The sequence below is a fragment of the Tamandua tetradactyla genome, chromosome 9, assembly GCF_023851605.1.
Source record: "Tamandua tetradactyla isolate mTamTet1 chromosome 9, mTamTet1.pri, whole genome shotgun sequence".
In the NCBI taxonomy this organism is placed as follows: Eukaryota; Metazoa; Chordata; class Mammalia; order Pilosa; family Myrmecophagidae; genus Tamandua; species Tamandua tetradactyla.
Genome location: NC_135335.1, coordinates 7,396,786 through 7,421,293, shown reverse-complemented (window position 1 = coordinate 7,421,293; position 24,508 = coordinate 7,396,786). Strand labels below are relative to the sequence as shown.

Below are 24,508 nucleotides of genomic sequence, written 5' to 3'. Positions count from 1 at the left end.
ACCCAAGTGTGGGCTCTGAGCTGGACTTCTTAGGTGTAAATCCCAGCCACACAGTTTTCTAGCTCTGTGAGCCTCTGGATCTCAAGCTTTCCATCTGTAAGAAGGTCTAAGGGAACCTCTGCATTAAGTGAGATCAAACCTGCAAGGAGCTTAGTAAGGTCACTGGCACCTCATAGTAAAAGCTCAATAAACATTAGCCATTTATTTGCTATTATTATTATGATGAGAGAGTCCATGTGAATATTTTAGGCAAAGCTTAATGATGTAGGTAAGCTTTGCTGACTCTTGAAGAACGGTTTACCTTTGATAGGGCAAGAAGACGGGAAGGGTCCTGCAGAAAACAAAGGAAGAAATCGCCACTGGCAAAAGCAGAGGAGGGATGCTAAGAAACGAGTTGAGGGGAGCAGTCAAGAGTCTCAGATGAGGGCTGAGGCAGAAGAGGGTACCTATGAGGTCAGATGGAAGAGGAAGGCCCAACAGGTGGCTCTAGGGTCATATTAGAGGGCCTTGAAGGCCTCACTGAGGCAAGCTTTGACTTAACAGGTCAGAGGAAAGCGTCTATTCTTTTCATCGCCTTCCAGTCTTCCACTGCCAGGGCCCTCGGCAAAGTCTGGCAGTGTCCACAGCCCAGACTAGAAGGCAGCTAAACTAAGAGCAAGAGGTGGAGGGATGGCTAGTGTCAGGTGAAGTTTCAAACGAGCAGGCAAATGTTTCACTTCTGTGAAGGATGCCTCTGGATGAAAAACTAGCCCCAGAGCAGGCACTTCCTGCATATAAGGAGTAGGGGCCCATTCAGAAGAGCACCAAATGCTCCTGGGAGGCAGCCAAAGAGAAAGCCACACTAACCCTCAGTGATAGCGGTTACCTGAGTGTGGCTCCAGCTCCCGCAGAAGCATTCTGCTGAGATCCAGATGGGCCTGGCCCCGCCCAGGCCTTCTTCCCAGACACCGTGGCTACTGGTTAATGTGCTGGTCAGACTTGCAGCACGCTCCCCGAAACATGCCTCCTTCCCCTGTTTCCCAACCTTTACCCTTCTCTCCTCACTGGTTTCCAATTTGAGTCATTTTCTACCAATTCATCTAAACATTAGCCACCTTCTTGTTCCCTGAACTGTGTCAGGGACTCTGAGAAGATGCAGGGAAGAGGTACACAAAACTGCCACTCGGAAAGAGAGACCAGGGTCTGAGATCCAGCCCTGCCACCTGTCCCAGCGCTTCCATGCATGCTGTGAAGAGGACAGGCACCTCATGTGGTGCCTGGGGGAGTGAAAGCAAGGTGGGGAGAAACCAATCAGCAGGACAAGAAAAGGGCAAGGCCTGCAAGTATAGGCACATCAGAGGTAGGAAGGATTGCTGTGGCCTGTCAACCAGGAAAAACCTCAAGGGGGAGGGTACCATGGAGGTGAGAACAGGCAGAGGGAGCAGTCCACAGGCTGGAGCAGGCATTGGGAGAGGGAGATAAAATAAAGAAGGGTATACTGGAGATTGATGGTAGAAGATTTGCATAGTAGCCTAATCCAATCCCACACACAAGAACAAAGTTCCCTCGGGTTAGCACAGGTGGGTGGGGTGGCCCGTAAAAAAACAAAGGATGCCTGGTGTCAAGGAACTTACACAAACCAAACATCCACAGCTCAGGTTGGTCCCTCTGTGCCAACCAAGCTCCTGGCAGCTTTGGAGCCAAGCTCACTTCCTCATGTTAGCTTCCTGGCTCTCTGACATCCCTGCACCTTTACGTGTGACAAACCCTAGTGCCTTCACCTTGTTACATCACATAGAGAAGCCTCTTTGCACTGACCAACCAAACCTCTTGCACCCATCTGGAAAGTGTGATTTTCTCCACATTCAGCCTTCACCTTCCTCAGCCTTCCTCTTACAGGTTCTAGCTACTTAACACATTTCCATAGCTACTTAACACATTTCCATAAGTAAACCTTTGCTACTCAAATCCAATCACTGCGTCTTCACCACCAACTCCAGAGGAATCAAAAGAGGCCCATAACTCATCTTCACAAGAGCCTTCCCAACTTCTACTTTGCAGGCCAGCCCATTTCATTTCTCTTCTCCTCCTGGATATTCTGTTTGCCCGGATTTGTGGACCTCTGCCAGGCTTCCCGCAGGGCCAGACCTTGCCCACGTGGGCTCTCTACACACATGGATGGCAGGCTGACTTGTGCCTGAGATTTTGCTTATTGTCCTCTCCCCACATCGGTCTGTTGGCAATTCTAGGGGCATGGATTAACATCATCTCCCAGCACCCAGACCAGGGGATGCACGTGATAGGTGTGCAAAGGAGCGTGATTACACATTCAAGAGGTAAGATGAAGTGCTGTATTTGCAGCTGAACAGAAATGCTGCACCCATCAATCCCCCAGAACAGGGTCTATATCAAATACAGGGTGAGATGACATGGGGGGGGAGCGGGGGGGGGGGGGGAGCAAGGGCTGCTGGAGGCAGTGCTGAGGGAGCAACAAGGAAGACACATGGTGATCTGGCAAACCCTCTCAGCTTGCTCAGAGTATAAATGAGCCCTAGCCTTCTTGCCCAAAATGAAGAGACAATCAGATTTTTAAGAATTTCAAAGGTGTCACTGGACCTGGGGACCTGGCATTTGTGAGATCAGGAATCAGCTCCCCAGAGGTGAAACAACTCGCCCAAAGTACCCAGTGGAAGTTGCTCAGGGATAACCGGCAAGACAGGTCCTCGGAACCGAGCCCGACTCCGAGCCCGGGAGGGGCTTCAGCCACCGCCGGCCACTGCTCAGCGCCCAGAACCAACGCACTTTGTAAAACTGTGGAAATAACGGGCCGGGCCCAGCTCCTCCTCCTCTTAAGTGGCCAGCGTGGCGAATCACTACTTCTCCGTGCCCCAGGCCTCCTCGTCTGAAACAAAGTGGAGCTGAGTGGGTCCCACAAGGTTACAGGTAGGATCCCATGGGAAACGGGGTGCAGGCACCTGGGAGACGGCACACCCCACCCCACCCCGACGCGCCACGGATCTCCTCAGAGCTGGGCAATTTGGGCTCGCGATCCGACAGCCGCGGCTTCCAGCCCTGAGGGGCCTGGCGCGAGGCGGTCCGGGCTGCGTACCGCGGTGTCTCCAGCTGCGAAATGGGCCCGGGAACAGGAGGGACATGGCGGGCGGCCGCCGGGGACGCGGGAGGGATGCACCGGGGGTGGGTGGGACAGCGACCCGGGGCGGGGGGAGGGGGGCGGGGTCCGCGGCCGGCCGGCCCCCCGGCGGGAGGGGGAGGGGACGACAGGGGCGGCGCACGTCGCGTCGCGCACCGCCCGCCGGCGCCGTCGCCTGGAGCCATCACTCGTGGAGCCCGCGCCGCCGTGGCGCGCGCGACCCTCACTTAGGCGTCCCCGGCGGCAGCGGCGCCGGCGCACGCCCGCCCGCTCTGACCGCCGCGGGGAGAGGAGGGAACGGAGCGCGCCGACACTCACCTCCTCTCCGCCGCCGCAGGTCGCCTCCGCCAGCCGCCGCCGCTAGTCGCCGCCGCCTCCACTGACAGGGAACAGCTGCGGCCTCGGCGCAACCGAACTTGCGGCGATCCCGGCCCCGCCTCACGGACTTCCTATTGGCTCAGGCAGCCCAACCCCTCTTGTTATTGGACAGTGCTCTCCGTCGCTCACAGCTTCCGCCGTTGGGGCTCCTCCCTACGCCCGCCTGCCGGTCACGTTTAAGCCTTGGCGCCCCACGCCGGCCCCGCCCCTCGCGTCCCCGGCGGGTCCCTGATTGGTGGTGAGGCTGGGGGTCCCGCCCCTCGCTAGCCATCGCCTACTCCCTTGTCTCCCGAGTCCCACGTGGGCTGCCCGGCGGTGGCTCCTGCAGGCAATAGGCGGAAGTGGCCCGGCTTCTACACGCTGTGATTGGCTGTCGGCAGGGGTGGGGACGTGCGATTCATTCACTTCTATAGCACGTGGCTTCCAAAACCGCAAGCATAACAGATCGCACCCGGGCTCAGAGATCCTGCCTAGACTCACGTACGCTCCAGCAATTGAAGAAAGGGTCGGAGGGAAAACGCTGGTGAAAGGCAGAAGAAAGGAGAAGGCTCTGTGCCACACGGATTTACATGATTGTGTCCTTTAGCAGCTGCGGAGGTGGAGGGGTGGTCAAGGTTCCGTCTCTTTGTGACCTTGGACAAGCAACGTCGCTTCTCTGAGCCTCAGTTTCCTCATCTGCCTAGTGGGACAACTCAGGACCTAGATAGCGTGGAAGGCTTAGCTGAGATATCAACTGAAAGTTTTATATGCCAGGCTCTGTGCCAACCAGGGGATATGGGAGTAACCAAAATAAACCACAATCCCTGCCTTCCAGTGAAAAGAGACATACAGTAAACAAATAACATATAGGGTACATCAGAAGGTAATAAGGACATGGAAAAAAGGAAATAATCTCCTTACAGACTGGTCGGAGGATAAAGGACTGAGAACATCTTGTCACCTGGGAATTGCTTATTGAGTTTGGAGAGCTATTAGGATTCCCTTCTCTTCTGGTGCTCTGCTGTGTAAATAGTTTGTCTCTCCAACTTCTTTGTCTCCTATCCTTCGTTCCATATGTCTAGTGGAAATTCAACGCTGGATCAATCCACAGCTGTTTTCATATCAGAACCAGAACTAAAATCCCAGTTCTCCAGACTCAGGTTCAGTTGATCAACACATATCTCTTGAGGCTCTACTATGTGCCTGGTGCCATATGGCGGACAGAGTGGTAAACAAGATACAGCCTTGGGGATCACATCCTGGAGCTCACATGCTACTTGACATCTGAGTCCAAGGACTCTTTCTACCTTAGGAAGCTTTTTATGCAGCACACATTTAAAACTAAGTGACCTTGGGCAGGTCTCTTCCCTCTCTGGGCTGGATTTCCTCATAGAAGGGGCTGGACCTAATAGACACTGAGTCTGTCATTTACTTGTCCCGATTACTCTTCTAGTGTATGCCTACCTTGTGACTTCATCATTTCCTGCCTAAATCTTATCTCCCCTGCTGACTGTGTATATAAGATGTGGATTCCCATGATCCTCAGCAAAGACAAAGCACTGTTCTAGGGCTGGCTGTGACTTTAGTGGCTCAGTCCTGGCTGATTCTTGTGAATTCCTGGGTCATCAGGAGAGGGCGAGTCATTTCACCCAGGTTCAGGTGACTCTTACGTCACCACCACCAGACAGAGGTCTGAACAGAGAAACTTACTGAAGAGAACCAGAAAGTAGGCTGCTATGAACAAAATAACTATGGGTTTGAACAATTAGCTCCAGCAGATAAATTATTTAGTTTAAGTTAAATTAGGAAACAAGACACTTCTTCATCCAGGCTCTCTCCTATCCCTGGGATGTTTTCCCCAAGAGGACAAAGTTGGGGAGGTTATTTCATTCCAGGCAAGGAAACTGCCTGGGCAGAGTCCTGGGTGGGGAATCAAAAGTGACGAGAACAAGCTTGTACCCTTATGGGTTTCTGTCCTACTGGTATCAGAATCTCCTTAGGACAAGATGGTAGTGGAAACCACAGATTCCTGAGTCCCACTGCACTGTTCTTAAGCATGTTAGTTAACCACTAACTCAGAGGTCTTAACACTGCTGGCAAATTCGAATCACCAGCAGAATACCTGCGCTGCCCAGATCACTTAAGTCTGCCTCTGGGAAATGCATTACATTAGTGTTTTTGAAGCTCTCGAGATGATTGTAATGTGGCTCCATTGCAGACATCCACTAAGAAGACCAGACCTCTTCCGATGGGGCTCTTTGAGAACATGACTGAACGGATTCCTGGACTCCACCCCTGTAGATTCTGATTTGATAACTCTGATTTGATAACTTCTGGGGCCCAGGAATCTTTTTATTGATTTTTTTTTTCAACAAGCTTGTGCTGGTTTGAAAGGAAGTATGCCCCCTAGAAAAGCCACGTTTTAATCAAAATCCCATTTCATAAAGGTAGAATAATCCCTATTCAATACTGTATGTTTGCAACTGTAATCAGATCATCTCCCTGGATGATGTGATTTAGTCAAGAGTGGTTGTTAAACTGGATTAGGTGATGACATGTCTCCACCCATTTGGGTGGGCCTTGATAAGTTTCTGGAGTCCTATAAAAGAGGAAACATTTTGATAACTCTGAGAAGAGTTTCAAAGAGATTCGGAGAGAGCAAAGAATGTTGCAGCACCACGAAGCAGAGTCCACCAGCCTTTGGAGATGAAGAAGGAAAATGCCTCCCGGGGAGCTTCATGAAACAGGAAGCCAGGAGAGAAAGCTAGCAGATGACACCGTGTGTTCGCCATGTGCCCTTCCAGATGAGAGAGGAACCCTGACCATATTCACCATGTGCCTTTCCAGATGAGAGAGAAACTCTGAACTTCATCGGCCTTCTTGAACCAAGGTATCTTTCTTTCCCTGGATGCCTTAGATTGTACATTTCTATAGACTTGTTTTAATTGGGACATTTTCTCGGCCTCAGAACTGTAAACTAGCAACTTATTAAATTCCCCTTTTTAAAAGCCATTCCGTTTCTGGTATATTGCATTCCAGCAGCTAGCAAACTACAGCAAAGCTCCCAACATATTCTTCAGATCTGGAAACTTGGGAAACTTGGCTGAATTCCTAGGAAGAGACAGGGGAAGATGAGACCAGACAAGGTGAGGCCAGTCTTTGGAGCCAAGGAGCTTAGTTCTGGTCCATAGACAGCAGGAGACTGTTTAGATGTTTGGAGGGAAGTGTTGCGTGGTTCAATGGGGTAGCTGTAGAGCAGCTCAGGGGCTCTTGTTAGACCAGAAGTGCAGAGTACAGGTCTGCCTTATTTGCTTCTTAGTATCTACCACTTTCTGGAAAGTTCTTGTTATTCTTGTTGATCTTATGTCCTCCCATCTCCTCTTCAATATCACCTCTATAACAGTTGGTATTGACACACCGTGGGTGCTTAATAGTTGGCAAATGAAGGGATGAGAGTCATCAACCCATAGTCAATATTTAAAACTACAGGAGTGAATGGGACTGCCCCAGAGGGAAATCCAGAAGAGAGGAGTCCAGAGAGCACCACAGTCAATGAGTGGAGGAAAGTTAGAGACGAACGCCCCAAACCAGTAAGGCCAAGGGGTCCCAGAAGGAGCAAAGTCTGAGGAGGGACGCATCAACAGTATTCCTGGGCAAGACTGGGGCAGTGGGGGAACAATGACGTGCATTCACTCCACAGCCATTTTGGTGGCATTCTCTGGGGACACAGTGAAAAATGAGCTACTTCCCCTGCCCCCAAGCTGCCGTCAGACCAGTGAGGGGGACAGAACTTGAAGCACTCATCTCAAAGCGTTGTTGGTCTGTGCTAGAGATAATTCCCATGGGGTTATGGGAATTCATGGAAGGGCCCCATGAGAGCAGCCCTCCTTGGCCTTGAGATGATAGATGGATGATAGGTAAATAGAGAGACAGAGACAGAGAAAGATGGTAGACAGAGAAAGATTGTAGATAGAGAAAGATGGATTATTATGATGGTTTGGAGCAGTGTGTACCCAGAAAAACATGTTCTTAAACTTAATCCATGCCTATGGGTTTGATCCCATTGTAAATAGGACCTTTTGATGAGGTTATTTCGGTTCAGTTAAGATGTGACCCATTTCAATCAGGATGGATCTTAATTCTATTACTGGGATCCTTTATAAGTGGAATGAAATTGCCATTTGACAAGCTAAGAGGCAAGGTTTGTAGACAGACAGCCCCAGAACTCCAGACTTCAGGAAGGAAGTGTCACCTTGGTGATGCTTTGATTTGGACTTTCTTTTAGCCTCAAAACCATGAGCAAATAAATTCCCATTATTTAAGCTGACCCATGGCATGGTATTTGCTTGAGCAGTCCAGGAAACTGAAACAATGAGACAGAGAGAGTAAGAAATAAGTGAGAGTTTATCAGATGAAGATATTGGTAGAAAGGATCCCAGACAGAGGGAAATGCCCAACCAAAGGAAGGTCCTACCTTTTGGGGTGCAGAGAGGGCAGCCACCAGGAAGTTGGAACCATAACCTGAGAAGGAGCAGGGGGGAGGCCAGAGACAATGAGGATCATGAGGAAGCTTCAGTGGTCAGAAGCATCCAAGCTTCGGGGTCTCCCTAATGAAGCCACTGGCTGTCCAGGTACTCACGGGCAGCACCAGCCCTGAAACAGCCCGCCCCTCTGTGCTTGGCTCTGAGGATCTCACGACGTTAACCCAGATTCCCAGATCCCCACCCCCCACTCCCATGATGACAAAATAAAGTCACATTTATTTTTATTAACCCAATTCTGGGAGCTCGAGCCTCAGATAGCCCAAATGCTGATAAGTCCTCAGGGTTAGACCTTTAATGATGGAAGACAGGGCAGGAAAAAGAGCCCTTTTCTGCAGCCCGGAGCTGTGTCTTCTTTTCTTCTAAGCAGAGCCCTCTGGGCGGTGGGGGGGGACTTGTGGGGTGGGAGGTGCTGTTCAGAGGCAGCTCTTCTGGTCTGTTTTATACACCCAGGCTCTCAAGGAGTCCAGACTCTTGAGAGAACTCCTAGACCACCACTAGCCTATGCTGTACCTTTGTGACAACTAGGAAAAGGTTCTCCTCTGGGGGCACCTTTGTCTAAGTGGGGGGGCAGGGGGAGGGGGCGGAGCAGTGAAAGCACCACACCCACTTATGTGAGTATGGAGCAAGCAAAGCTCCGGTTGGATTGCTGGATTGCAGTGCCTGCTCGCCCCATCAACTAGGAGCTTTTGTGCAGTGTACAACCCGGACAACTGTGTAAGGCGTTCCTACGTTCTTGTCCATGGCCAGCCGGTTGCAGTTTATGAGCTCAAGGGGAGGAGCCCAAATCCCAATACTTCCCCCAGCTATTGTTCTGAGGCTCCTTTATCCCCATTGCCTCCTCCCCCAGGAACACCCCCCACCCTGGCTCTTCTGTCACTATCTGCTCTGATCATTCAGTCTGGAAATTTCCACTGGGAACCTTGAAGTTCATTGAGGGACCTCAACCAAATGGGTGGGCCTTCCCACCAGCCAACATGGCCCTTGCTGGGGCCTCTCTCCTATCTTCTTAGGCCGCAGAAGTCTCTGTCTCCCTCTACCTTGAGTTAATTATGGGATCTGCCCTCTTCTGTTTCTATGCCTCTGAAAGGTCACCCCCAAGGAGCAAAGGCATAGGTTGCCTGCCCCCAAAGTGCCCCCAGTTTTAGAGGGGTGACCCCAAAATGGGCCCTCTTGCCTGGCCACAACCCAGCCCCTTACCTGCCATCATATGCAACTTCCACCCTCTCCCACACCTGCTCTGATGCCCATTTGCCCGCCTCCCAAGTCCCCAGTGACTCCTCACCACTGTCCCAGCCCTTCTCCAGGACGCCAAGGTCCACTCCAAGGCTGCTACCCCCAGGCCTCCTCCTCACCCAGACCGCTGTACCTCTGGTTCTTCCAATAAGCCCATGATGTGGGCAGTGAGGCTGCGCCCGTTTTACAGGTGTGTACACTGCGGCTCAGAGAAAGGAAGAAGGCTTGCCTTGGTTCACACGGCTAATCAGAGCTGGGCCTGGGCTTCCAGTTTGCCGACCCCCAGCTCTACTCTTTCTGCCCCACCAGCTACCATGAAAAAGGTAAGAATGTACAGAATTCAGATGTCAAGGAAAGGGCTTTGGTTTGAAATTCGAGATCTGAAATCACAGTCCTCAGAGGCTGTGATAGGGACAATCTGGGAGAGGATAATACAGTTTCACAGGCCCCTGCCCTGTCCCGCATGGTACAGTGGGCTTGCGAGAGGCCCCAGCAGGTGTTTTTTTAAGCAAGGGAAGTTCTGGGCACCCTGGCTAGACTTGCTCAGCCCCATTTTCCAAATGAGGAAATAAGTTCAGGCAAGAAGTATCAAGTCTGCCACGGTCAATAGACATCAGGCTGCGCCCCAGTGAAAAGATTCAAGAGCTATGTGTCCCCAGCCCTCCTGAGCCCACTCACTTGCTTTGTCTGTAAACTTAGAATAATCCTGCCCTAATTCCCCAGAGCGCCGTGGGAACTCAACACGCGCTCGTAAACCAAGCCCTTAGCACAGAGCCTGGCACTTAGCAAGGTCTCCGTACCTGGGAGCTTTCAGAGCCCCTGGCATTATTATTTTTTTTTATCCATCCCTTTGTTTGATTTCTCTAGGGTCTGGCATGGAAACCAACAGCCTGGCATTCCAGCCTCCGGAGGGGGAGTGAAAACCAAAGAAGTAGACATATTTTATTCCCCACCCCACCAAATGTACTGTCATGTAAAAGCTTACCCAGGCAAAGGGTAAAGATAAATTGTCAGTTGAAACATACATCACCAATTTTTAATTGAATAGGTATATTTCAGTAGCCCCAGGCCCACTTGCTGGTGGGACCCATATTTTCGAGAAAATCTAGAGGCATTAACCATTAGGCTTAGGTCTGGTCAATCTTTGGGGTGACTCACAGGTTTGAACATCCATCTGCTGAAGACTCTTTGCTGGCCCCACTCTCCTGGGCTGGACTCAAGACCCACCATGACTGTGTGTCCTTGGGCGAGTCGCTTCACCTCTCTGAGCCCCTGTTTGTTCACCTGAGAAATGGGGATAATCTCTGGACTCATCATGCTGGTGAAGTGAAATCCCAGGGCTAAGGCTCTGGGAGCCCAGGCGTCCCTAACGCCTCCCAGGCTCAGTTGAAATCCTCTTCCCACTTCCTGTGATAGGTTAAATTACGCACCAGAGGGCGGGCCGCGGTGGCTCAGCGGGCAAAGTGCTTGCCTGCTATGCTGGAGGACCTCGGTTCGATTCCCGGCCCCAGCCCATGTAACAAAAACGGAGAAACAGAATACAATAAAACAAGAAAATGTTCAAAAATGTTTCCCTTTCTTCCTTCCTTCCTTCCTTCTCTCTGTCTTTCCTTTAAAAAAAAAAAAAAAAATTACGCACCAGAAAAAAAACCAAGTTCTTAATTTTAATCCCATTCCTGTGGGTGTGAACTCGTAACCTTTTGAAGACGTGATTGTCGGGTAAAGTGTGGCCAGCTGAATCAGAATGAGTCTTAATCCTGTTTCTGGAGACTTGATAAGAGAGAAGCCAGGGGGAGGAGCTAGAAGTCAGGAACAGGGAACACAAAAGAGAAAGAAGACCTTTTGTGCGTGCACTGTCATGTGACCGTGTGACCAAGGGCCACTGCTCAAGAGTAAACAAGCTTTCCAGCCTCTGAAACCAGTAGATATTAAATGTTTGGGCCAAGCTATTGTGTGGTCATAATTAAGCGGCTGGGAAACTAAGGTAACCTTTCAGTCTCTTAGCCTTTCATCTGCCTTTCCAGTCTCCTCCCAACCAAAGACAATCCTCTGTGTACCTCCCGGGTTCCCACCCCCATCTGTACCTGTCCCAGTCCTCCCTGCCTTGAGGCTGCGCTCCAGCGCCACCTCCTCCAGGGAGCCTGCCAGGATTTCAGATATTTCCCTCTGTCTACTCTAAAATACCAGAAAGTAAAAAGGAGTCTATATAATGATTCAGTAATCAAAATCATCCCTTATATCTTAACTTCGCAATGAAGAAGTTAGAAGGAGAAGGCAGAAAAGAGTTATTAGCCCATTTTACAGGGGAGGAAAGGGAGGTAACAGGCAGGGATCTTGACTTTTTGAAAAACAAATAGTGGGATGGGAGACAATTAAGTCTCTGAATCATCTTAGATAACCTTAGATAACAGGTACTAATGTGTTTCCTCAATTTCAAGGTTCACAATTTTCCCCTGTCACATTTGAACTTCTCTGAAATGGGGATCTTCTGTCTTCATCCATTTTAGAGTTGATGAGATGAAGTATAATCCCCAGTTTATAGCTGAGAAGTTGTGGGCATATGGAGGTAAAGCCACTGAGTTTTGGGGAAAGGTATTATGCAGCAATACTTAACTCAGAGTCTACAACATTTAACAACAATCATTTACTGTGTTGGGTCCTGGGGACACAGAGATGAAAAAGACGGTGTCCTAGCCTTCAAGGGACACCCAGCCGTTGGGGAAAGGATTCCTATGTGATCAGCCCTAGTGTGTGTATTGAGTGGTCTGGAGAGAAAACCCCCCATCTTACCCAGTCTGGAAAAATCAGGGCAGGCTTCTCGGGGAGGTGCCACTGCACAGAGTTTTGCGAGTAAGAGCCTGCCAGATGGAGAAGGCAGGGAGGCAGAAGGGGGGGTGGGGAGGAAGATCACATACATTTTATCCTCATCCTCTGTGGATTTGGGACATTATTTTAGGTTTGCATACTTGGCAAGAGGGTTTTCGGCAGCTAGGATGCAGAGTAGGGGATTCGCCCCAACACATTTTGAAAGTTAGTGAGTCAGCAAATTCTTCCTGGGTTTAGACTTTGATTCGAGTGAGGATTTGAGTTGAATATTGATGGTGGGGTGAGGGGGGTGAAAATCAGTTTCAGGGCATTGTGGCTTTTAACCAGGGTCAGGGATGTGTGTTCAACACGGGCGGGGGTGGAGGCGGGCCTTAAGGATTGGAAGAAAGAGACCTGGGATCAGGCTGGCGTTTGGAGCGGGCTGGAGCTGGGGGTTGGGGCCCTTTTTTCTCAGAGAAACTCGGAGGAAAGAGCACAGTTCCAGGCCCCAGTGGGGGAGGCTAAGGTGAGCACCTCCCAGTCCCAGACAGGGAGCTCTGTGCAGTAGCCCGAACACTAAGGGGGCAGGACAGCAGATTCGGCCCCCCTCCTCTGCCTCTGATGCTCAGGTACAAAACAGAGCAGAAGAGCCGCGTGGCTCAAGTGCAGGTTTTAAAGCCAGGCTGACCAGGGTTGGAGATGCAGCTTTCTCCGAGCCTTGATTTCCTGATCTGAAAAATGGGGCTAACACAGACTCTGGTAGGCTGATAATTAAAGAGCATTGTTGTGTAGAGGGTCAGAAGCAATAAATCAGGCCCGAGCAACGGAGAAGGTATCAGGTCCCCAAAAGTTAAAAATTGAACAATAGCCATTGTAAGGAAACTGAGAAACTGAGAGAACAGGATACATTTTGCCAAGAGCTAACTGCATTTCTCTGCTTCTAGGGTTTAAGCTTGCTTGCTTACAGCTGCAAACCAGGATGTGGTTTTAGCCTTTAAAAACTAACCCTGAGAAATTTTCGGGGCTCCTCTCTGAATCTTCCTTCTTGGAAGTTTCTGAGGCAGTCGCCTGCTGGCTAATAAAGACCCCAAATTGGCTTGCAGTCTTGAATTGTGTGGTCTCTCTTTCGGTGAGCCCCACAACATTTTGGAGGCCCCAGCGAGATCATCCCTGACAGGACATCTGGTGACCACAGGTCCTTGGGATCGCCCCCGGAACCGAGGTCCGGCCTAGGGGAAGGCCTCGGAGAGACATTCCTTCCTGCCCCAGGCAAGGACCAGGGACCCGGCGGGTCCTACAGGACCCTCCGAAATTATACAAAATCTGGTGGAGTCATCTGTTTCTGGAAACCTCACTGGTGAGTACCGGCCTGTTATTGGATCCAGTGAGGACCTCTGGGAGGCTGGATGCAGCATTACTTCTGGGGTCCAGTCCCGGAGCAAGACGTTGCCCGGGGCGTCTGGTTAGGAACTAGTTAGGGATCACGCTTTGTCTTGGTTTGCTTTGTCCCTCCTCTCAACTGTTGGTCTCGTGGCATTCTGTGTCGTTTTTTGTCATAATTGGCTTGGGTCAGTCAAATTCATCTGTCTATACTCCCCTTCAATGTTTTTTGAAAAATTTCTGGGAATTTCAGCGAAAGGATGGAGATTACGGAGGCCCTGTCAAAGCCTTCGACTTGGAAAAATTCTGCTCACGGGAGTGGCCAACTTTTGGTTCTGGGTGGCCTCCCGAGGGAACCACAGACCTATCTGTAGCTTATAGAGTCCAAAGGCCCCTATATACTAATTTGGATTGAAATCTTGACAGAAAAACCCAGGTGGTTACAGTCTTGCCTGGAATCCCAAAAAGGAAAACCCCCCAGAGCCAAAACAGCCCTCTTAATAAAAACCTCTCAAAAAGAAAAAGCTAATGGGATCCCAGTATTGACAGGACCACTGGAGGATCCGCTCTCGATGGACCCTTCCCCATACCTAACAGCCCCCCACCCCCCCAAGACCAGAGGGGAGAAACGGCCAAGAGGTGACAATCAGCCCCTCTGATGGCCGGGAGGTGACTTTCAGTCCCCCCCATACCAGAAGTGGCTCTGCTTACCACCCTTCTCTGGTGCACAATCACCGGATTCTCCCGGGGGGGCCCCCCAATTTTACCCTTGAGGCAGGTTGACCCTGCCCCGGGGGACGCCCACCCACCTTTCATGGTCTATGTCCCCTTTTCCTCTTGCAACCTCTGTAACTGGAAAAACCAGAATCCTTCCTTCTCTGAAAAGCCCCAAGGGCTCATCTCCCTCTTGGAGACTGTCTTTTTTACCCACCAGCCCACCTGGGAGGATAGCAGGCAGGCCTCCCCCTCTTTCTGGTTCAGCTGTGCTCTCTATGAAAAACCCCCAAACCCCCTTTCCTGACCTGCAGGAAGGGGTAAAACTGCAGGCAAGCGAGAGAAGACTCATTCCTGGGATAGAAACCTCCTCCCCTCGCCTTCAGGAACTGGTGAAGGTGCCTGTCGCCAAGAGAAGACTTTCCTGGGGTGGGGGCCCCACCCTTAATGGTTCAGCTTTGGGCCATTCTCAAATTAAATTGGCCAATTGTTTACCTTGTCTTTAACATGTCATGCAGTCTATAAAAGCTAAGGGTGCCTTTTGTTTGGGGCTCAGACTTTCAGAGGCTACTCCGCTGAGCCCTATGGCCATAGAAAATAAGACCTGCTTCCCAAAACTTCAGAGCCTTAGTCTCAGCCTGTTCTAACTTCTGGAAGCCTGTGGCCTCGGTTTTCGCGCTGCATTTCTGGGGGCTCGTCCAGGATGTGAGGCAGGTGTATTCTCACCTCCCTCACCCACGGCGGTGGGGCACCCTGACTGGAGACCCCAGTGCCAGCAGCGGAGCGTCTCCCCATCTCTCGGATTCCTGACCTCCCTGGACGGGACGCCTGTCATCCCCAGAGCGGTGACGGATCCGGGGCAGTTTCTGGAACCAGGCTTCTGGGAGCAACCCCCCGTCTGTCTGGTAAGCACCGGGGTGCATCAGTTTCAGCCCACTCGTAAAAGGCTAGGGGGCCTGGGTGGAAGGGCAGTCTGATCAACTCCCAGAGGCTACCCAAGTACCGATCTCCAGCTGGGGGACCGGGGGAAAGGGAAGGCTTCAGGTTCAGTTCTGGAAAGGGTGGTGCAGGGGGCATGTAGGAGCGTGTGTGTACGTGTAATTGTGTGAATGAAAGGAAGTCCTGGGCCATGCACCAGACCGTGAAGTGAGTTTGGATTCTGCAAGTTTGTGGCAATCCTCATATGGCTCAGGGTGAGCAACCCTGAAAGGGGGGCTGGCTGGGAGTTTAGGTGCTCAATGTCCCCGTGGGGGAGCAGCCAGACCAAACGAATTGACAGGTTATTCAAAACCCTTTGCTGTTTGTCTGTGAGCCCTCCCACTCATCATTGGCACCACAGATATGAGAGGGGAAGTCGGTGAGATACCATGGAAATGCGTGATTTCTAATTTTAAGGGAGCTTTTACTAATGAATCAAGCTGACCCCTAACTGACTTAGGAAATTGTATGAATTAAAGTGGACCACTTTTAGGAAGAATAAAAAGAAGAAATTTTCTTGTATTACAGCTTATCATTACTCTGTCTGATAAATTAAATTTTATACATTTCAGAGTAAAAGGAAAACATCTATGTAAGGGTTTTGAAATTGATCTTACGAAAAGAATCTGTTCTGTACAATTAATGTTGCCATTGCCTGACCTTGGTAGAACAAACAAACAAGACAGTTAAAATGTGCACTCTAGCTGGGAGGACTGGCTATCCTCCCAGAAGGAGGTGTACTTTAATAAAAATATCTAGGTCCCAGGAATCTCCTCTTGGTCCCTAGCCAGTTCCCAGAGGACCAAACTGGGCCCAGTCACACAAGCTAATTGGAATTTGGCCACTATTATGTGAAGATATCATAAAAAGAGGAAAGAGAAAAAAAGCTTATGAGAGAGGGACAGTACTTCATCAAAATCTTATGCTCTGCTATGGATCTTAAGGAGACTCTGAATGCTGTCCCCATAATTGCTATGGATTTTTACTAATGACAGTTAAAATGCTGCTTCTGAAATTCTCCAGCACTTCTCTTCAGGTGGTAATGCCATCTTATCTGGTGATGTCACTGTGCTCTATTCTTGAAGACTCTTTTAGTTGCTGTCTTGTAATTATTTTCTTTACTTACTTTCCTGATAAAATCTGTTTTTATATCACTGAAATCAGGGTTGTCCGTGAATCCGAACCTGTAAATTAAATGGCCTCAAATATCGCGTTGTCTTTTATGCGCAAAATTGACACTGGGAGCAGGATCCGCATTTCAGCATGGCTTCATAGAAGTAGAGGTCAATAAGACAAGCTTTAAAAATTTGTGCAGAAAATGTGGAGTATTTTCTTCTAAATATTGTAATCCCTTATTAGGACCATTCTTGATACATTGAAAGTTGCTAGTTTCTTATCTTTTTGCATGCAGAATTGTTTTGAATTTCAATATTTTGTCTCCCTGGGTTGTACTTTCTAATGCTTTAAGCCAAGAAAGCTTAATTTACCTTACTCAGGATGGGATAATTTACCTTACTCCTCACTTGCAGAGGAATGAGCAAAATATGCAGGACCCTGTAAAAATAGGGAAAATAAAATTAAACAAGAAAAGCCTATTTGGGTTGTTCTGTGTCTAGAAAGCATACCATTAGAAAAAGGGAAAAAATAACTGGAATGTATATAAAAAAGAAAGGATAGGCTATGTTAATATAATATAGAAATGTATATAAACAGAAAAATCGAGCAATCTCTGAAAAATGAATTATGAAAAGGAATTGGCAGAATTACAGGAATAACTGTCCATACTGCAGAATCAAAATTTGTCTTGAAGAAATTGTTTTAATTATCAATCAATAGCTGAAAGGGCCACAGTCCGTATAGCCCAATAGAAATATAAAAAAGGTAGGGTAAAATAAACAAAGGAAAAGTACATATGGTATTAGCCACTGCCACTGTGATTAGAACCCTGATAAGTGGGATGATAATGTATAGCATAAAGCAGATAATGGAAAAAAATTGAAATATTTTAAATAAAAAAGTTTTGTCAGGAAAAAATCCATTAATTATCTGGATGGTTAAAATTGCTGATGCGGGGGCTGGAGGAATGGTGCAGATTGCATAAAATTTATAAGAATTAGCACCAACCCCTTCATATAGACTGCTTTTTAAAAGTTAAATCAGCAAACTGGAAAAAGTTCTATCTTGCTGGCATTGGTTGCACAAAAGTGTGATAAGCAATGCCTTGCTGACACTATGTGGCCACAAAATAATCAACTCTGGTACACTTCATAAAATGGCAAAGCTGGAAAACATGGGAGGCTGGAATACAGGAAAAGGTAAAGCCAAAACACACAAACAAACACAAATTTTTGTCTGTTGGAATTTCGGTTGTGCATTAACTGGAGTGTTTTGGGCATTGAACATTATTCTAACAAATTTGATTTTGATAATAACTGTGTGGGATGAAATGTTTGCTTGAGGTGGTGACTTGAGTTTGAAGGATATAAAGGATATACTTTTGCTGAGAGGAAAAAGAGACTAGTTTTGTCCTAACGTGAAATGAATGGCTGTTGCCGAATGAAAAATGCGAGACAAAGTCTGAATGAATATAATAAGTTCTCAGAGGTTTGTAGAGGGGAAATTATGGTCAAAGTTAAGAAAAGTTTTAAATGAACTAAAAGGAAAGGTATTAAAAACAGTACCCAAACTCTTTAGCATCTACCCTCCCTTACCTGAGGTTAAACCAGGAAATGTGGTATGGGTAAAAAGCTGAAGAGGAAAAAATAAAAAAAGAGGCTCCCTCCAGTCTTAATAGAAAGGTCCTTACTGTGTTGTTTTAGTGATCCCAACAGCTGTCAAAGCCGTGGAGACCATCCTATAAATTTACCACTCTCAGGTCCAAAGGGCCACTGCAGACCACCGCTGGGGGTGCACCCCTGATCCCTGAACACCTGAGACGCTCCATCCTTTGGGAGCCACTGCGCCCTTCTCCATCGCAGCTGAGATGAGCTGACCACCCCGCGACTGGGGCCAGAGTCACCGTCGTTTCCCTGCTCTAGCTCACTGGGAGCAGCGAGTCAATGCACAGCCAAAGCCTGGGGAGACCCCCGAGCCCTGCCTCAGTCACCTCGGAAGCTGACTGATCTACGCACAGCCGAAAACTAAAAATTCAACCCGTGGACATCCCAGCCTGCTGGGTCTGTAATCTGTCTTTTCTTGCACTTTGCATTTGTCTTTCATTTAGCAGCTTCAGCCCTCCTAAAAATAGGTCTCCTGGAGTTCTTCCTGAAAACCAGCTTTACTCTAATTTGATGGAATCCCTCTTACCTGGATAACTTCCCCCTTCCTAGCTGCTGCTCAGAGTGTGTGTCTCCGTCCCTTCCTTGAGGCTGGTTGTACATTCGTGTTGTAGCACTCCCCATAGCCAGCACCATGCATCTCACTCCTCTATTTCTGCCTGGCATGGTCATAAACCCTTCCAAGGGAAATAATGCATGCCAGGCATGTCCCAAGGCTACCTATGTTGCAAAAAGGTAAAAACTATAACCAGTATTCATGCCAGGGCTGTTCTCAAACTTAAATTGTTCTGTATGCACCCTAAAGAAAGATGCCCCAGTATACTATAATCCCACCTCACCAGGGTCAATAATGCTTTTTTCGTGACTGTAGGATGGCAAAACTGAGAAGGCCTCCTGGGAGCCGTTGCTAACTTTATCTCTTGCCCAAAGTTAAGAGCTAAGCCCTCACTGGAGAAAAAAACATGGGTTCCCAAAAACATGTAACCAAAGCTAATGCCCCACCAGCAGGTGAAAGAAGCCCAAAGCAGGTACTGGGCATTGAGGCCAGGGGGCATAGGCTGTCAAAGAGACAGATCAGACCCTCTCAGGGGTTGTCACTGTTCCCTCACTTGCACACCTCACATCACCCTGCTTGGCCCCAGAAGATGGCTGGTTGGCCAAAGACGGGTAAGATTCCTGAGGGAAGGAACAACCTAAGACAGGCACAGTCACAAAGGCACCATCAGGAGAAAACTTGAGGCCAACAGAGGGAGGGCACAGACCTTTACCCCCATCCCCCAACTTCACAGGGGCCTAAACCCTGCATGGCTACATTGTTTCCCATGCCCAGTTCAGATCGGGACATACCAACACCTGCAGAAAAAAATAAATGAATAATAAATAAATAAAATAAAATATAAATGATACTATAAGCCCTCCCTAAAAGTCGGGGTAAGCATCAAAGGGGGGAAATGTAGCAGGCAGGCCTCCCCCTCTTTCTGGTTCAGCTATGCTCTCTGTGAAAAATCCCCAAACCCCCTTTCCTGACCTTCAGGAAGGGGTAAAACCGCAGGCAAGCAGGATAAGACACATTCCTGGGATAGAAACCCCCTCCCCTAGCCTGGGGTGGGGGCCCCTCAACGGTTCAGCTTTGGGCCATTCTCAGCTTAAATCAGCCAGTTGTTTCCCTTGTCTTGAACATGTCATTCAGTCTATAAAAGTTAAGGTTCCTTTTGTTCGGGGCTCAGACTTTCAGAGGCTACTCGGCTGAGCCCTATGGCCACAGAAAATAAAACCTGTTCTAACTTTGCAGAACGTTCCTGGAGGCCTGCGGTTTCGTTCCTGGTTTTCGCACTACAGGATGACTGCCGACAGCAACTCCAGGCCCTCTTCACCTCCGAAGAACGAGACCGAGTCAGGAGAGAGGGGAGGAAATTGATTCTTGGACCTCATGGACAACCTACTACTGAATCAACCCGATTAGAGGCTGTGTTCCCCTCCACCCGTCCCGATGGGGCCCCAGCACTGATAGAGGTAAGGAGGCTCTCGATAGGTATTGCCAGACTCTGCTCCGGGGATACGAGCAGCTGCCAGGAGCGCCTCCTTGAGGCATACTGCTTGTATACCCCCATAGAGCAGGGAAACTTTGAATAAACTAAAGCTCGAGACGGGCGAAAACTGGGTGAGCCTCATTCCACTTGCCCTCCTAAGAACTAGATGTACTCCCTATGTTAAGGGAATTACCCCATATGAAATCATGTTCAGGCGACCACCCCCACTAATCCCTAAATTGGGGGGAAGAAAATATAGCTGAATGAAATAACCATTCACTTCTAAAATCATTACAGGCCCTGCAATCTGCCACCCAGCAAACTCGGGAAGTGGTGAAGGCAGCCCATTCGGGGCCAACAGATCCCACCCCTAACAAAAATCTATTTCAGGTGCAGCCCGGAGACCAGGTCTGGATTAAGAAGTTTCAGCCAGCCACCTTGGAGGCCCGGTGGACGGGACCCTTGCCAGTCATCCTTACAACCCCTAGGGCAGTAAAAGTTGCAGGAAAACGACACCGGATTCATCACACCCAGATCAAAAAGGCTTCCCTGGAAAATGGACTCATCCAGTGAACCGCAGATCCACTAAAGATAAGACTTTCCAAAAATCCCTCTGGGTCCTCCTGATATCCCTCGTGGGGTTCTCGGGAAAAAATCCTCCCCAGGTTGTAAACTATACCTGGGAACTCACTAGAACGGCGGACGGGATAGTGGTTGCTAGAAACACCACTCCGTCCCAACCAACCCTCCAATTTGACCTCTGCCAGCTGTTTGGGAATCACTGGAACTCTTACCAGGGAAATCAGAGGATGGGGGGGGGGCATCTTCAACAGGGAGGGCCAACTATAATCTGGGAATATGGATGTGGCACCCTTCCCCAAGAAAAAAGTTTACAGCATATTGGCCATTATGCCTGTCCTGAACAGGGCAGTCCAGAGTGTCAGGGGGAAGACGAGTACCGTGGTGCCAAATGGGGTTGTGAAACACTCGCAAAATGGACTGACCGAGACCCGTTCATGATCTTAACAAGAACATCGACCCCTAGCCCCGACAGTTGCACCCAAGGCGCCTGTAACCCAGTTATTATTACAATCCGTTCCTGGTATACCCAAGTCTGGGACAGTGGGAAAACTTGGGGATTTAGATTATATGTCACGGGTTACAACCCCGGCATCCGCTTCACAATTCAGAGATTCCTTCCCCGTAAACCGGACAACCCCATAGGACCTAATCGGGCTCTCAACCCTGGCACAGGACCGGTACAGCCCCCCAGATCCAGGGCCCTGCCTCTAGCAGGCTCGAGCACAAAGACCTATGCTACCCCAAACTCCCAAATAAATTCCTCTCCCTTCTCTAGGAAACCTCTGCTTGACATGTTAAATTCAGTTTTTCAGTTCATGAATCAAACCAATCCGCTTATTACTGAAAGCTGTTGGCTTTGCTTAAACCCCGAACCCCCTTATTACATAGGAATAGGAGCTAATATCTCCCTAGGCCTCCAGGATACCCATATCAGAAACCTCTCGGTCCAAGAAGTGCAAGGCCAGTACCTATGCAGGTGGGGACAGGAACCGAAACTCACCCTAGGAGATCTCCAAGGGCAGGGAACCTGTGTCTATTCTGAGGATTTTGACCTAGCTAAATCCCCCTATAATGACTCCTGTGGTCTCATCATGTCACTAGAGGACATTTGGACTTTGACCCCGGGTGGACGGGACCGCCTCCTTGTAGCCCCTGACGGTACTTGGTTTGCCTGCCACATCTGGTTATCACCCCCTGTATAACTCCTTCCAGAATGGCCGTCGAGAGGGAATTTTGTGTCTTAGTTCACATTATCCCCCAAGTATATTATTATTCTGGGGAAGGAGGTAGGGAACATTTAAAAATCACTCACCGAACCAAGCGAGCCCCGGACTTGGAGCCCCTCCTCGTTGGACTAGACATCGCCGGATCGACTGCGATCGGAGCTTCAGCCCTCATCACTGGGGACCAAAATTTTAAAACCCTGAGTAAGCGGGTTGCTCTGGATCTTCATAAATTAGAAAGCTCCGATAGTCGCTTAGAAAATTCCCTAGATTCGCAAGCCGAGGTCGTCCTCCAAAATCGCAGGGGCTTGGACCTAAAACAAGGAGGGTTATGCTTGGCCCTTGGAGAGATCTGCTGCTTCTATGCCAGCCATTCTGGGATAATTAAAAATAGTCTCTCCCTAGTCCGTAGCAGGATACGAGAGCGGGAGGAATGCCGGAAAACTGAAACCAACTGGTATGAAAACTTGTTTTCCTAGTCCCCATGGCTGAGCACTGTCTTGACCGCCATCGCAGGACCCCTCATTCTCATATTATTAGGCTTAATCTTTGGACCCCATGTAATAAACCGTCTGCGAACCCAACATCAACAGATTTTATAATCAAAATGAAAAAACAATGATTTGATTCTCTCATTAAACCAGTGAGGAATGTGGAGGGTCAGGAGCAATCAATCAGGCCTGAGCAAGGAGGAGGTAACAGGAGTCACAAGATCTAGGGTGAAAAGTCCCCAAATGTTAAAAATTGAACGATAACCATTGTAAGGAAACTGAGAGAATGGGATGTATTTTGGCAAGAGCTAACGGTATTTTTCTGCTTCTGTGATTAAGCTTGCTTGCTTACAGCTGCAAACCAGGATGCGGTTTTAGCCTTTAAAAGCTAACCTTGAGAAACTTTCGGGGCTTCTCTCTGAATCTTCCTACTTGGAGGTTTCTGAGGCAGTCGCCGGCCGGCTAATAAAGACTCCAAATTGGCTTGCAGTTTTAAGTTGTGTGGTCTCTCTTTCGGTGCGCCCCACGACAGTTAGAGTGCCTTAAGGGTCCAAAGGCCCCAAATATATATCTCTATATATTTTTAATAGTTTAATTATTAAATTTTCCCATTTGGGAAGTCCCAGGTGCCCTCTCAACCACTGGGGACTCCCAAGAAAACAGGCCAAGCCCTCGATCTTGAGACTTGCCCTCATGAAACCTATTTCTGTAGTGGAGAAGTTAAGACTACCTATAATGAGGCCTAAGAATTACTTCCAGGAAACTTCTTTTGCCCAGATGTGGCCCCACTCTCTCTCTAAACCCAACTCTGCAAGGTAGATCATTACCTTCCCAACTACATGGGACATGACATCCAGGGGTGGACGTCTCCCTGACAACGTGGGGCATGACTCTCCAAAATGAATCTGGCCCTGGCACTGTGGGATCGACAACACCTTCTGGACCAAAAGGGAAAAAGGATGTATAATAAAATAAGGCATCAGTGGCTAAGAGAGATCAGATGGACTCAAGAAGCTGTTCTAGGGGCTGCTCTCATGCAAGCTTCAGTTAGATAGTGCTTATTGCCATAGTTTGCTAAACCCCAACCAACGTCTTTCCTGCTGACTCTTAAGAACACCTAGGGCTTGAACTGAGACTATATAAAGGTTTCGTGCACTAGGTTTGCCTTCCTGGAGCCTATAATTTCCGGAAGGTTCCTAGGTGAGATAAATCCTGAAACTCAGAGGAACCCGCCTCTCCAAGATTATCAATTAATTTCATCCCCCTATCCTTTAGTATCAACACCCCTTCTCAACATGAAAAAGACAGAACAGGCATTACCCAAAGGTCCCGATAGATTGGGAAGATTAAAGGAGAAGAAAGAGGTGTAACAGAGAAAATGGGACTTAGCAAACGAGTATGGCTGCCGAATCACGATGTTAATATTCCTTCTAGCCTCCAGTGTTTTGGGGGTAGCTAGGAAGAAACATCTGAGATGGTGGAATGGTGTCCCGTAACAAACTGTGGGATCTGTTCTGTAACTACTTGTTGAGGTGTGCTTTGAAAATTACTGTCTTTTTGATAGACATTAAACATTGAGATGGTATAATCTAGGAATGCCTAGAGTGTATAATAATAGTGACTAAATGTACAAATTTTTAAAATGTTTTTGCATGAGGAACAACAAAGGAATGTCATTACTGCAGGGTGCTGAAAATAGATGGTAATTAATATTTTAAAATCTCACTTTATGTGAGACTAAAGCAAAAAATGTTTATTTGGCACAAAGTTTATATTTTGACTAGTGCATTTCCTAATATAACATGTAGATAGCTTGATTGAACACCATAAGTACTTGGAATCTCAGGTAGGACATGAGATTTTGTTGGTTTGTCCAGAGTGATGCCCCGATGAATCCCAGAGTGATTTGATCAGTGAGTGGAAAAGTATTTGCAAAGCCCCCTTCAGGGAGTGGTGAGAACGGGGAGAAATTCAACTTCCCCAAGTTGAATTCTTGATATTTTCACAAGCAGTGTGGACAACCAAAGCTATAGGCTGAGCCCCCAGTCTTGGGGTTTGTTCCTATGAAACTTAACCCCACAAAGGATAGGTCAAGTCTACTTAAAATCTAGGCCTAAGAGTCACCCCCAAGAGAGCCTCTTTTGTTGCTCAGATGTGGCCTCTCTCTCCAGCCAACATGACGAGCAGTCTCACCACCCTCCCCCTGTTTACGTGGGACATGACTCCCAGGGGTGTGGACCTTCCTGGCAACGTGGGACAGAAAT

The 24,508-nt window shown here is 48.6% G+C and overlaps 1 protein-coding gene and 2 long non-coding RNA genes across 9 annotated transcripts in view; 2 read left to right on the top strand and 1 right to left on the bottom strand.

Moving 5' to 3' along the window:
• PC (pyruvate carboxylase) overlaps positions 1-3,561 on the bottom strand; it is a 133,983-nt gene extending 130,422 nt beyond the window's left edge. For 3 of the 6 annotated variants that reach the window (XM_077115587.1, XM_077115589.1, XM_077115586.1), the window contains exon 1: positions 3,449-3,561. The gene's annotated coding sequence lies outside the window, so the exon portion shown is untranslated. Of the gene's footprint in view, positions 1-2,781; positions 3,020-3,088; positions 3,110-3,448 lie in introns of those variants that run through there. The other 3 variants (XM_077115590.1, XM_077115588.1, XM_077115591.1) reach the window with 3 other exon arrangements.
• On the top strand, positions 2,442-10,698 carry LOC143646548 (uncharacterized). Its single transcript, XR_013157497.1, has 3 exons — positions 2,442-2,922; positions 9,455-9,587; positions 10,132-10,698. It is a non-coding gene; the product is annotated as an uncharacterized LOC143646548 (long non-coding RNA).
• Positions 10,699-12,977: 2,279 nt separating this feature from the next.
• LOC143646542 (uncharacterized) lies at positions 12,978-22,752 on the top strand. 2 transcript variants are annotated; one of them, XR_013157495.1, is made up of 5 exons: positions 12,978-13,426; positions 14,478-15,068; positions 17,961-18,317; positions 19,758-19,931; positions 20,339-22,752. It is a non-coding gene; the product is annotated as an uncharacterized LOC143646542 (long non-coding RNA). The 2 variants fall into 2 exon arrangements; XR_013157496.1 differs by having other exon boundaries at positions 12,983-13,426; positions 14,720-15,068.
• The last annotated feature ends 1,756 nt before the right edge of the window (positions 22,753-24,508 follow it).